Below are 15,222 nucleotides of genomic sequence, written 5' to 3'. Positions count from 1 at the left end.
TAAAATGAGCTTAAATTTGTTCATAAAATGTTTCATCCTAAGAAGTTATTAACAGTTATTAACAAAAAAACGATCAAATCTGTTCCGAGTAGCCCCAGTTGACGGTATCTCATTCATAAAAAAAAAAAATGGCAGCCATTTCTGCACGACGGGGACAGGGCTACTCGGGACACCCCGACGGGGTAATTAGGGACACCCTTAAAAATGCATTTACAGTAGAACCTCAGTTAGCAAAGGTTCCAGTTAACAAAAAAATTGATCAACAACAAAGAATTATTATATTTACCTCGCTCAGTAAAAAAAAATTCACTTATCGAAAAATTAGTGCATTAACGGTCGTCACAAAATTGTACATAGAATGCTATATATAGAATTGTGCACCAGGCATCATAGAATGAAAAGTAATTGACCTAAACTATGATTTATTTCTTCAAAATATATGATGGTTGTCACTAAAACATTATTTTCTGTTTCAGGTATGTTTTTCACAATTTTTTTTTGTTATAGTGAAATCACTTGACTTAATTAAAATTGTGCAAAATTACAAACCATCCTGTAAGCTTACAGATATAGAAGAAATGCTACATGGCTGCTGATATGAAGCTTGCAGTGGACAAGGTCGTAGTCAATGCTCAATGGCATGTCCATGGATACAGTAATATCACATTAATGATACGGTAATTAATGAATATGGTAATATAATATCAATAAAGGAAAAACAAGTAAAAATCACAGAAAATGTCATTTATTTTACATCTACATCATCTATATTGAAAGAGGAGGACTTCAAGTTCAAAGCACTGTTAGTAATGGATGAGTACACTCTGCATGCTTCAAATGTTTTAAAATTAACTTTTATTGCAAGTATCCCGGATTACCCCGTTCCCAGGGGCAAATCGGGACGGTTTTATTTTGCATCTGGCACCTTACGAATAGCATATAGAATTTTTTTGAAGATGCCATTGGATAGCCCTTGCAGAGAGCTATAAAATAAGCCTAAACTTGTTTCTGAAATGTTTCATGGTAAGAAGTTATTGACAAAAAACGCTTAAAACCGTCCCTTTTTACCCCGTTTGACGGTATGTTATAAGAAAAGCTAACACTGTTTGAAATAAACGTGTACACAATTCAAACATTTTATTCCCATTCACTGCATTTAATTGTTTAATATATAGTTTTATAATTGTAATTGGTGTTTCTAATTATAATTTCACATACCGGTATTCAGAGATTGAAATTAAATATTTTAATTTGAATGCTCATATTAGGGTGGAAAATATTTCTAAATGCCTAAAAGGTCAATACAATCTCAACCAACCCTTCTTATATAAGCTAGCTAACACATGTAAATTGTATATTGTAATTAACATATATCAAATAGTCAAAAAGTTAGTTAAAGCCTACTTATAGCCTTATAAGAATTAGCTAAGCTGCTAGCTATGTTATATGTACAATGTATTGCAATACTTGATGCCTCTGTACCAAAAACATACAATTTATTGGAACGTAATACACACTAAAGGCAACAGGTTTATATTCCAATTTCTCATAGTTTATTTATATTACACCATGAATAACAATACCTCAAAATAAATTAAAGACTGCCACTCAATATATTTAAATATATATATAAAAAAATATAAAAAATAAATCAAAATTTTTTTTATAAAAAATCAAGTGATTTAATTACATGATTTAATCAGTTTGATTTAATCATTGCCAATCCTGCCAATTGCCAGAAAATAAATTCAAGAGGACAATTGGCCAGCCATGTAGCCTCATGAAAACACATGAAAATACTTGCAAACATAGGATTGAGTGGAAGACCCACGCCCTGACCATTGATTTGTCTGAAAACATAATGGCAAATACTAGGTATGTAAAAAACCATGCACGGATCAAAATGCTACCAAAATGGCAGACAGGCAGTTTCTGATTCATCATGTGGGAGGTATTTAATTTTTAAATTCCTGTCAAAATGGGAGATTAATTTGATTGACATGTGTTTGGAAACATAAAAAAAAACTTGCACCATGACAACACTACCCTTGTTTTTCAAGAAATTATTATCATCTTGGTGCTTGGCTGGGATTCGCAGAGGGTACCACTTTTTGCTTTAAATAAACTTAGATATTGTAATCTTAAATTAATGAAACATAATATTAAATAAAGATTACAGTTCCTAGAGCATGCTCTCAAAATTTCAGAGCTCTGCAGCTATTCTGACAGTGATTTCTAGATTTCTGGAAATTCATGGTAGTACGGCATTTGATGTTCAGTCATGAGATAGGCTGATAGTATTTCGGTTCATATTTCAAAGTTTAGGAGTCTATTGCTTATAATTGACTGACCAGGATGATTTTACTGCCAGAAAGAAATTGCTATGACATTACACGAAATTGTTTACAGGCACCTAGCCTCTGATCTACTTACTAGTGAATCATGTCAGGAGCTAATCAGCCTAGGATAGTGGCAATGATGTTTGGTGATTCAGTACTACTTCTACAAGTATCATTAATTTATTGTTATTTATTATTATCATTATTTAAAATTTACTATTATCATTAGTTACATTTTATACTTTTTCAACAATTTTCCCCTATCATATCATGAATGCATCAATGAACCTATCAGCATCATTCAATGATTTATCATTTCATTCATTTATGATTTATTTTTTTATTTGCCATTTATCAGTTATTTTTTATTTGCCATCTATTAATCATTTATTTGTAATTCATTCATAAAACTGAAATTTATTCTGTTCAATTCTGCCCTTTGCTGAATTTACAACATTCAGATCTATCAGTCACACCAGTTTCCCCCAGCCACCTGCAGTCAAAGTCCCAACTAAAATGTTTGATTAGCTACAGATAGCCTACAACAACAGCTTTCTAATGGTACTAAAATCTTTGAAATTGGCCAATAGGAAACCAAGGAATGATTTCCCCCAAAAAAAGTGCCAAAAATGGGTCCATTTTCGAGACAGAAGTGAATAAAGGAATTTTTTTTTAGTTTTTTCACCTTTATTTGTATTCCATTTATATTTTAATTTTTTATAACACTTCTCTTTATCTTCACTTTTTGTTGTTCTTTTACAAATCTTATAAGCACTTCTGTCTGCTACAAATCTTATATTAATCTTAATCTTATAATTAATACTTTATAATTAATACTTAATCTTATAATCGATATTTAACACACTTCTACCTGTCTAATCAATCTGAAATTTTGCACACTTGCATTAAGTTGGAGACAATGCACGATTCAATTGACAGAATAAATAATTTTGAAAAATTCCTTTATTTTACTTTTAAAAATTAAATTTAAAAATCATTCTACATGTGTAGCATTGCAGACACTGAATTCTTTTTAAATCAATCCCTATCAGAATTTTGAGGGTGGTTAGATTCTGATGTCTTTAGCTCATCCAGCACGTAAATTAGAAGTGTTATCTATATAAAAGTGTCATTTTCTCTTTTCAGCCATATAATTCTTATTGAGATCAAAGGAAATTTTTTTTTGTGCACGTACCTACATATACAAAAAAATTCTAACTGACAATTCTATGAGAGATTTAATAAACATATGGTAATAAACAAGTGACAAGGTCATCTACCTCTTTGAACAATGAATTAAAGGAAATATCAATACCAACAAACAGGGTAACATGGGATGGTTTTGAGCGTTTTCCATACGGGGAGCGTCTACTGTAAATTTTATCTTGGTAATTTATAGAGGGATAATTTGAAATTTGGTACATATGTGTAAACCCTAAAAAAAACTTAAGTTTTCTTCATGTCAATTTTTCAAAAAATTGAAAGAAAATGTTAAATTCTCAGAAAACGGCCACAAAGGGGTACTTTAGAAAACCTATCTCCTCCTAGGATTTTCAAGCTACAACATTGAGACACATATCATTTGATGCGTAAAGACCATATCTACAAACTGGTCGTAGGGGTTTTTTTAATTTCTCATTTTTGCGGGTGTGGGAGCATTTTGTCCAAAATTTTTTGAAATTTTCAATTTTACCTCCACTTTCCCCTTTTTTTGCAAAATAAAACCCAAACTATGATGAACTTGGAAAAAAGCCCACAATTAGTTTGTAGATCTTTTCTTTGCAACTCGAATGGTATATGTCTCATTGATGTAGCTTCAAAACTCTAGGAGGAGATAGGTTTGCCGTGAGAGAGGTTTTTATGTTTTCAAACTTTTCAGTAGAGGCAAAAAACCGCAGCGCGCTATGTAAAGGCATGTAACGTAGCTTAGATACCAGAAGTAAGCGTTATCACACTTCAAAGTCAGTCAGCGGTGTATAGGACAACTACATCAACACCTTTCTGCATGATGGCTTAGTGTTAACTGAGCTGCAGGTCCAGTGATAGCACATTTTATATGGCTTGGTCGTAATTATCCCCATATACTTTTGTGAAGGGACCCCACCAACCTTCCTCCTTTTGGGATCTGTCCTGAACGCATAAATCAACGTACAGAGATGGTTCTAGTACCATTTGATGCAGCAGAAAGTAAGCTTTAAGATGAGCTTAAAAACAGGAAGCCAAATATTTTGATTTTTAGGGTAGATGCTCCCCTTAATAACTTCTTACCATGAATCATTTCATAAACAAGTTTGCGCTCATTTTAAAGGTATTTGCGAGGGCTATTGTATGGCATCTCTGAAAAAATTTCATATGCTATTTGAAAGGTGCCAGACACAAAATAAAAGCCTCCTGAACTAACCCTAAGAACAGGGTAATAAGGGACACAGTCAGGATGGAATTCTAATTTTGATGGTTCATATATTATTTCAATCCACAAAGACCACTTTTTTTATCCAACAGCATTTTCTGAGGCAAAAAATGAACTTCTTAAAGGCTTAAAACACATACGCTAACTTACTCAGTTTCTATAAAGTGTCACTTGGAAGTTGCATGCCTGCACCTTCTACTCAACAATTAAAATTAGACTTATAAAAAGTATTAGTTAGTTGAAGATTTGTCTCTTAAGTTGACCGCAATGAATTAAACTTCATAAAGTAATTACAACTACGCTGCTAAGCAGTTTTCCATGATGCACACTAAACACGCAATTCAGGTGAGCAGAACTACACATCACGAGAGCAAGCGTGCAACTGAAATAGCTTAATTCCCAGCATAATAATAATAATAAATTCCCGCCTCCCAGTACATAATCTAGTGGAATGATCATTGTTGACAGTATCTGAGTCTGACTAATTGATTATCATTCATATCTTTAGTGCAAGAGAATGATTAATTATGTTATTTCTGATAGAGGTTTGAAATATTTTTGTAGAAATCTAAAATTCAAACTAATCATTTTGCGGTACTTTATTTCTATAAAGTAATACTTTATTATTTTGTTACTTTACTTCATTATTTTGTTACTTGGTTCATTCATAGGAAATATTCTTATGCTCACCTATGAAACACTTTTAAAATGAATTAAATGACATTTATTTATATCTATATGAGAGATTAAACAATTACGAAATGATTTATTATCCTTTAAATAAAAATCTTTGCATTGAAAGTTTTGGATGATGTATCTACCACAATATTTTTACACCATTAATTAGCATTATCAAGAGCCAAATGTTGACCTATCCCAGTGATTCCCAAACTTTTTCGGGCTAGCGCCCCCTTTGGCTCCCTATTGAATTTCTAGCGCCCCCCACAGAAACATATACATATAAAATCATGCGCCTCTTACTATAAAATTTAGTTCGCTGCAATTTTAAAAGATAAAGGTTAAACACAAATGTCTATTTCATAAATAGGACCCCTTTTAGTGAACGAATGTGTTTTTCAGCTGTTTTAACTGTTTCAGCACTAGAAACCTAGGACGTCTCAGGCAAATTTACGGCCGGACTCGTGGCCGGTCTCACGACCAATCTCCAAACTCAGTTATCAAGGAATATCTCCCAAACTAATGAACGCAGCTCAATAAAACTCGGAACATATATTCATCAGAACTTAACGGTGACGTTTAGCTTGCGAAAATTTTTTAAATATCACCTTCATTCGTGAGTTATATTGCGATACAGGCCGAAATTCGCAGTGATCAAAGAATTTCTTCCAAACTACCAAACAGATTTGAACGAAATTTTGAATATATATTCCTAACTACCAAATGGTGTTTTTTAGATAAAAAAAACAATTATTTTACCGTCGTTTGCGAGATTTTTTTCATTTTACCATCACTCTTGATTTCACACTTCCTTATTCGCTTTCGTTTGCAAGTTATACAGATATAGGAGAAACGATCGGCTTTTCTAACGGCTGGTTTAACCAAGAGCCGTTTACGTATAGCCGTATAACTCACAAATGAAGGCAAAACGAAAAAATTGTAACGAGTTAAACATCACCGTTGCTGAGGTTAGGTATTAAAATACTAAATTTCGTTCAAATCTGTATAGTTTGCAAGAAATTTCTTGATTACTGCGAATTTAAGCACGTATTGCTGTTTAAATCACGAATGAAACTCGTGAACGAAGGCACAATCAAAAAAATTTTCACAAGCTAAACATCACCGTTTGGTAGTTAGGACTGTAAATTCAAAATTTCGTTCGAATCTGTTCAGTAATTTGGAAAAAATTCCTTGATCACAGTGAATTCGGCCCGTATTGCCATATAAGTGTGGCAAAAACAATTGAAGGCAAAATTCAAAAATTTTTCACGAGCTTTACATTACCGTTAGGTCCTAATGAATACGTGTACCAAGTTTCATCGAGTTAAGTTTATTATTTTGAGAGGTATTCCTTGATCATTGAATTTGGAAATTGGCCGTGAGACTGGCCGTTAATTTGTCGGAGACGTAAACCCACGAGAGGTTAAAAAAATATAACTCAGTACTCACTGCATTGAGTGACAGAGAGCGCATTTTCTTGTCAATGAAAACGTGAACTCACGGACGGACATACAGACAGACGGGCAGACAGACGGACGGACATGGCAAGCACAATAGTGCATTTTTCCCATAAATGAGTAAATGCGCTAAAAACAGATCTGGGTGAAAAAAACCATCGCTGGGAGTCATGTGCTGCACATGTTGTGCACAAATCGTCAAACAAACGTTCGAACTTCTGACTTCGACTTTTGACTGCCGCCCCCATATCGCCCCCCAAACGCCCTCTTATTCTTTATCGCCCCCCAAAATCTTTCTGGGGCGATATTGCCCACTTTGGGAACCACTGACCTATCCTTTGATGGCCGCTAATATGTTGCATTGTTCTACCCATTACGGTATATAGAACCTAAATAAACTTCGTTCATTGAAAAGACAAAAAGCTTATATCATGCTTACATGATGGTACAATAAATTTTGAAATTTCTCCAGTCACTTAAATCAGGTGACTTAAATTCATACTCATAGGTGATCTTGAATTTGTGCATTGTGTTATGCAATTTGTAAAATTATAAGTTCTAAATAGGAACCAACTTTTTCAAAATAATTCTAAAAGTAAAACGTCTATTGAATTCTAATACGGACACCTAATTTTAGCATTGTATTTCTGAAAATCAAGTAGTGCATCTCTTTTAAATTAAGGGTGGGGGTCTACCCTCCAGAAAAACTTCCGCATTTACTAACGTATCTTTCTGAAACTTCACACATATATGTAAGTGAAACCAAAATACAAGCAGATTTTGTTTCCTGACTTTTTCGGAAAAATTGATAGAAAACGGACAAAAAAGGGGGTACCTTAAAAATCAATCTCCTCCTACAGTTTTTAAGCTACAGCACTGAAAGATATACCATTCAATTTGTAAAGACCTTACCAATCAAGTAGCAAAGCCCATTTTTTTGCCCTAGTTTTTTACATGCATTTTCCTGTTTTCTTCTCATTTTCTTCAAATTTTCCCCCTCTCCCCCATTTCAAATACAAACTATGCACAAATCTAAAAAAGGGCTTCGTTACTTGATAGGTATGGTCTTTAAGAATTGAATGGTATATGTCTCATTGCTGTAGCTTCAAAACTGTAGGAGGAGATAGGTTTGCCGTGACAATAAGTGTGAATGTTCAGTACAGCCTGACAAAGTCCAGCGCGCATTGCAATAGGCACTCAATGTAGCAAGGACATGAAACTAAACGTTACTGGAGCTTGATGTAACTCAAGGATGGTGGGAGAGACTGTATGCACACCTCATGTAAAGTCAGGTGGGTTACTGAGCTGCACCTCAAGCAGGCACTGTATTCAAAGTGCTGGGAATGGAATTACCTCCTATCTTATTTCTTAAAGAACTCCCCCACCCTCCCATCTCTGAGGATCTGTGTTGAACGCATAAATCAACGTACAGAGATGGTAATGGTACCGTTGGATAGGGCAGAATGTCAGCTTTAAGATGAGACTAAACAAGTAACTAAGGTGCACCTCAAGCAGACACTGTATTTAAAGTGCTGCGCAGTGAATTACCTCCTATCTAATTTGTTCAAGAACTCTCCCACCCTCCTCCCTTTCATGATCTATCCTGAATGCATAAATCAACGCCGCCATGTCAAATGTTTTCATGGAAGCATGCTGTGCTCATACGCAGTGAAAGAGCAACAGTATATCTCATAAATTTGTGTGATATTGAAAACTTGTTGGCAGTGTCCAAATTGTGAGAATTTTTTGCAAAGGTGGATATGATTTTTTCATTTTAGAACATATTCATTGCAAAAATTTGTCAACTACAGATAAATGACTAGTGAACTCGATTGAGGGAGGCGTAGCAAACACGTATTGGATTTCAAACCGCACACAATTTTGGAAGCAGTGTATCAATTTTCACTGCAGTGGAAGGTCAAGGTGTAAAGTGGTAGGTTTTTTGACACATTTTCTTATATTAACATGAGAATATATTACCTATACAGAAATCCACACTGGGGACACTTAAAATAAAACTCAATTTTAAAATGTTTTAAACATGCAGAGTGTGTTCATCCATTACTAACAATACTCTGAAGTCTTCCTCTTCCTTTATAGATTATGTAGATGTAGAATAAATGATATTTTCTGTGATTTTTACTGTTTTTCCATTATTGATATATTACCTTATCCACACATTACCCCATCATTGATGTGATCCATGGACATGCCATTGAGCATTGACAACCTTGTCCACTGCAAGCTTCATATCAGCAGCCATGTAGCATTTCTGCAGCAGGTAAGCTTACAGGACAGCTTGTAATTTTGTCCCATTTTAATTGAGTGAAGTGAATTCACTTTAACAAAAAAAATTGTAAAAAGCATACCGTCAAACAGGATAATAAGGGACAGGCGCTGGGCGGGGTAATAAGGGATGGGCAGGGTAATAAGGGACAGTCTGACATTTTGTTGAAATGTAGCAGCTAAACTAATAAAAATATTGCAAAACAAAAAATAGCGACAAAGTAAATATTTTTACTATTTATGTAGCATAAAGCAAGTTAAGAGAACATACATTTACTACCTCTAAAAAATTCTTGAAAAATATTTGAAAAGTGAGATTTTGGAAAAGTACCTCTGCTAAGGTCTGCAGCATATAAATATTCTCTGTATTAAAAAATTTTACTTGCATAAAAGTTGCACACAGGTGTTGGCTTCAAAATTTGATTGACAGAATTAGTGTATCTCATTCCAGAAAAAATGGCGGCCATTTCCGCATGACGGGGTAATAAGGGACACCCCCAGGGTAATAAGGGACACCCCTAAAAACACACTTACAGTAGAGCCTTGGGCCTATACTTTCAAAACTCGCTAAGTGAACATAAGTACTTACACTCTATTTTCTTGTCTATGATTGGTTGAATTAACTTGAAAGGCTGTCAATGATTGGCTGATGAACTCACGATCTCTTAACTTTTTTTGAAAGTATAGGCCCTGGTTAGCAAAGGCCCCAGTCAACAAAAAAATCAACTAATAAAACAAATAACGTTTTCTTAGGACAAAAAAGAAAAACATTTACTCTTACATAACATTACATAACATTTTACATAACTTAAATGTTATATAAGAGTGAATATTTTTCTTTTTTGTCTGTTAAGAAAATAAAACAAATAAAAAAACTTTTAAAAACCACATTTTCTTAACGGACAAAAAAGAAAAATATTCACTCTTATATAACATTCAAGTTATGTAAAATGTTATGTAATGTTATGTAAGAGTAAATGTTTCTCTTTTTTGTCTGTTAAAAAAACATTGTTTTTATGAAAAGTTTCTTGTTTTATTTCACTTTTTTTAGTTTTGTAAAAACCAGAAAAACGTGGTTTCTATAAATATTTTTATATTTATTTATTTTCCACTTTTTAGTTAGCAATTTTAGCAATTCACATCAATTTCCAGGGTTGGCAAGTGTGGATATTCAAAAAAAAAAAAAAAACTCAATTCCAAACAGTGAATTTTTAGCGTTTTTTTTTTTATTTTTTTCTTAAAAAAAATTTTTTTAATTAATATTTTTGATGATCAAATCTTGAATTGTTAGGCAGCATAAGCATGCATGCCAAATTTCAACTTACTAGGATGTTTAGAAGTGCTCTACATTAAGGTTTGAATTTTTTATGACAGACAGACACGAAATGAAGTAAAGAAAAACGTGGTAATAATAACATACAATTTTTATTAGATTTACCTCACTCAGCGAAAAACTAATGCATCATCAGTCATCATAAAATTGTGCATAGAATGCCATAGATAGAAACTAGAATTGTCCACTGGCAACATTGAATGAAAAGTAATCAACCTAAACTATAATTTTTTTTTCTCAAAAAATATGATGGTTTTCACTAAAACATTCTTTTGTTTTTCAGGTTGGTTTGTATAATATATTTTCATTATAGTGAATTCACCTGACTCAATTAACACATTGACTCCAAAGTGGTACATATATGTACCATGAAATGTATTTCTCCAGGATGTAGTGGTACATAATTCAGGTTGCCTAAAACTGGCCAAATCTGAGAACAAATAATATGCGTTTAAAAATTACTTTTTAAAGACAACACTTCTGAACAATCCAGTGCATTGGATGTAACACATGTACAATGAATTTCTAATTTTATTTTCAAATATTGAAAAAAATTATTTTTCAATTTTTTTTAAGATATCTAAATTTTGCAAAATTTCAAAATTATTCATTTTGTCAATTGATTCATGCATTGTCTCTGACTTTATGCAATTGTGCAAAATTTCAGATCAATTGGACAGGACAAATTGTGTCATATATAGATTATAAGATTTGTGGCAGGTGAAATTATTTTGCAATTTTTTTTAATAATGAAAATTTTTTTTTAATTTATAAAATTATTTATTCTGTCAATTGATTCATGCATTGTCTCCAACTTTACGCAAGTGTGCCAAATTTCAGATTGATTGGGCAAGTAGAAGTGTGTTAAATATTGATTATAAGATTTGTAGCAGACAGACAGACAGACAAACAAACAAACAAGAAGTGAAGTTAAAGAGAAGTGTTGTAAAAAGGCCAAGAACTCGACATATACTAGTTTATTTGTAGGTTCTGCTGTAAAAATTCCATTTATTTTCTTTTTGCAGTATTTAAAATTTCATTAGGAAGTACCCCTATCATAAATTTTAGCCAGCCAACACATGTTGAGAAAAACTAAATCACGTAATTTGTCCGGAAAAAAAGACCATCTGGCAACCCAGTTAAAAACAGTACAAAAAATAAAATAATATTACAAGATTAAGCAATCAGAGTCAAAGTGTTAAAGTAGTGAAAAATTACAAGCCATCCTGTACGCTTACCTACAGAAGAAATGCTACATGGCTGCTGATATGATGCTTGCAGTGGACAAGGTTGTTGTCAACACTCAATGGCATGTCCATGGATTAGATAATAATGTATTATCACCTTAATAATACAGTATTGTATGCATAAGGTAATAGCATAACAATAAAGGAAAAACCAGTAAAAACACAGAAAATGTCATTATTCTACTTCTACATTATCTACAAAGGAAGACTTCAGAGTACTATTAACTTCTTAGTACCTAATACTAATAGATGAGTACACTCTGCAATCTGCATGATTTACACGTTTTAAAATTGAGTTTTATTTCAAGTGTCCCTTATTACCCCATTCCCAGGGATAGTTCAGGAGGCTTTTATTTTGCTTCTGGCACCTTATGAAAAGCATATGGAATTTTCACAGAGATGCCATACAATAGCCCTCGGCCGCCCCTCGCAAATGCCTTTAAAATGAGCCCAAACTTGTTTATGAAATGTTTCATGGTAAGAAGTTATTAAGGAAAAATGCTTTTAATCGTCCCTTATTACCCTGTTCGATGGCACCTGAACTCCTGAAGGCTGAAACACAAAGACAAAGGAATATTATAGTGACAACCATCATATTTTTCATGATAAAATCATTATTATCATAGTTTAGGTTAATTACTTTTCATTCTAAGTGCCCCTTGACTTGAACATTCTGACTCAGAGGACTGTCCCAGTGTCCCTTAATACCCTGCCTGTCCCTTTAGTCCCTTATATATTATTATCCCATTTGACAGTAGTTTCAGAAAGAGGTTTAGTTAGTTTTACATCAAATGAAGGCTATAAACATAAAGCCATAGTCTAGTCAAATTCAGAACCTTGATAAAACACTTTAAGGGGACCGACTACCCTAAAATTTTCAATTTTGGCGTTTTCCGGTTTTTGAGCTCATCTTAAAGCTGGAATTCTGCTCTTTACAATGGTACCACTGCCATTGCTGTACGCCAATATTTACGTTCATGACGTCTCTTTAAAGGGAAGCGGGTGGGAGAGTTCTTTAAGTAATTAGATATAAAGTAATTAGCTGCTGAAATCTTTGAATATAGTTTCTACTTGAGTTGTGCTGCAGTTACATGCTTAGTCTCATCTTAAAGCTGACGTTCTGAGCTTTCCAACGATACTACTGCGATCCATGTACAGCAATATTGACGCAGATGGCCGGGCTTTAATGGGGGGTGGGGGGTGGAGTTCCTTAACTAAATAGACCTAAGAAAATTAGAGCAGCAAGACTACATATCTTGGTGTATCTGGCATCTGAGCTCAGTTACCCTCCTAATATTGTACGTAGAGGTGCGCTACAAGTTGCTGCTAGCATCCTTGAGTGGATTAAGCTACAGAAGCCTGTAGTTTGGTATCCATGCTACATTGAGTGCCTATTTCGAGGCGCACGGGACTTTGTCACGCCGTCCTGAAAAGTTTTAAAAGTTCAACTTATTGTCACGGAAAACTTATCTCCTCCTACAGTTTTCAAGCTACAGCAATGAGACATACACCATTCGATTCGTAAGGAAATTACCTAAAAATTTGATGATCATTTTTTTTAATTTCTATCTGGTTCGTTTTTTTATATGGGAGAGAAGAGGGGGGGAGGGGGGAAAAATGAGAAAAATGGGATAAAACGCGTATAAAAAAAACTAAGGGGAAAATAAGAAAAGTGATCATCAAATTTTTAGGTATGGTCCTTACAAACCGAATGATACGTGTCTTGATGTTGTAGGATGATATTTGTAGGAGGAGATAGATTTTTTTCTAAAGTACCCCTTTTTAGCAGTTTTCTATGAATTTCATGTTTTCTATCAATTTTTTCGAAAAATTCATAGAAGCAAAATGTTTTTTTTTTTACATTTTACGTATGTAATTTGAAGTTTCATGATGATCGGATGATAATAACTGTAGAAGTTTTTCCGTAGGGCCTAGTCGGTCCCCTTAACTTAAGCGATATGCAAAAATAAAGTAGGTAGGCTAGGTATTGTAATTTGTACACGAAGACTAAGTACACCTCTAACATAAACTGCCATAATAATAGTGGTTTGTTGTTCAATGTTCAAACAATTCAACACTACACCAGGGCAGTCACCAGGACCAATGACCATTATTGCATAATGCATTGAATTGTTCCCTATTGACACCAAGTTTTTTTAATTCAACATTTATGAGTATATTTGTTGAAAAATTTTTTTTTACCAAATTGATATAGGCTATGCCGATATTTGCTGCTTCAAAGATCTATGCCTCATTGGCTCATTTTTTTTATTTTAAGGTGCTGAAGCCTGAAAGTAGGTATAACTGAAACTGAAAGGCAATGGAATTCTACCTGCGGATGCCGGATGCGTTAGTTAAAAACTTAATAGTATTTAGGGTTTACTCAAGGTAGAAACTAGAAGATATAACAGTTTCATTCAGATAAAAGTTTACAAAAATACCTAGGTACCTTGCAAAAACTTATTTCGTCAATTATTCCAATACTCATTAGTCATTACTAAAATATTTCAGCTCAAAAGGGGCCTATGACTATATTTTCAATAATGGAATCTTGACGTGAATGCCGCCCGCTCGACTCGAGCACTTCTGCTAGTAGGTAGGCTATTTCCTACTTAGTCTTAGGTTACATATATAGGAGGTAAATCAGGTAATTAATATTTAAATGTTAGATTAACTTCTATTACAATTTAATTATATATTACGCACAGATCGAACTAGCCTATGCAATGAGAGAAAAATACATTCTATCATTTTCATACCTCAACGATACCGTTTTTCATACAACACCACAGTCCACAGCGACGAACGAAGAGGTACTGTACTACTGTTATCCGTCACCGTGAGTCGTGACAGAACCGTTATTGGGTTTGTCGTTTTGAACGAGTTTCGTACGAAACAAAATTCATACTGAACGACTTTCAAACGAAACAAAATAAAAATGTAGCTAATAAGTTACAAACGAGATAAAATCCTCATCGAACCAGTTTATTACCGCTAACCAATTAAATTATTTATTGCTGATGTAGGATTTTTTTTCTTCAAATTCAACAATAAATTCCAAGTAATCAAGCTTTTACAAAATCGAGATTGCTATCGATCGAGATCAATACAATGAGTAAATTATAACGTAAGGTCCATGCAATCACCTCTCTGACACTTTAACGGCCGGTTTTCAAGGTTCAGCGAGCTTAAAAATATATCCCAAACTAGTGAACGTAGATCGAACCATGGTTGAATGAACCATGGATCGATGAAAGTTTGCGTAAGAACCTAGAGGTGATGTTTAGATAGTGACTAATGTTTTGGTGTCGCATAAGTTAAACGGTACAAAATTCGCAGCGAGCGTAATTGCTTTCTGTCCTACGGTACAGATTTGAACGAAATTTATCGTTATAATTCGGAAACGGAGGCAAATCGAAAAAGCGATAAACATCACCGTTATGGCATAATAAATGCAAACGCAGAGATTCTC

The 15,222-nt window shown here is 33.7% G+C and overlaps 1 protein-coding gene across 1 annotated transcript in view; it reads right to left on the bottom strand.

Moving 5' to 3' along the window:
• LOC108674200 (protein argonaute-2) overlaps window positions 1-14,561 on the bottom strand; it is a 28,776-nt gene extending 14,215 nt beyond the window's left edge. The window contains exon 1 of the mRNA XM_018162126.2: window positions 14,510-14,561. The gene's annotated coding sequence lies outside the window, so the exon portion shown is untranslated. The remainder of the gene's footprint in view (window positions 1-14,509) is intronic.
• Window positions 14,562-15,222: the final 661 nt, after the last annotated feature.

Source organism: Hyalella azteca, unplaced genomic scaffold, assembly GCF_000764305.2.
Source record: "Hyalella azteca isolate HAZT.00-mixed unplaced genomic scaffold, Hazt_2.0.2 contig17794, whole genome shotgun sequence".
NCBI lineage: Eukaryota > Metazoa > Arthropoda > Malacostraca > Amphipoda > Hyalellidae > Hyalella > Hyalella azteca.
Note: the sequence above shows the minus strand (reverse complement) of the source record. Positions and strands in the feature narration are given on the sequence as shown.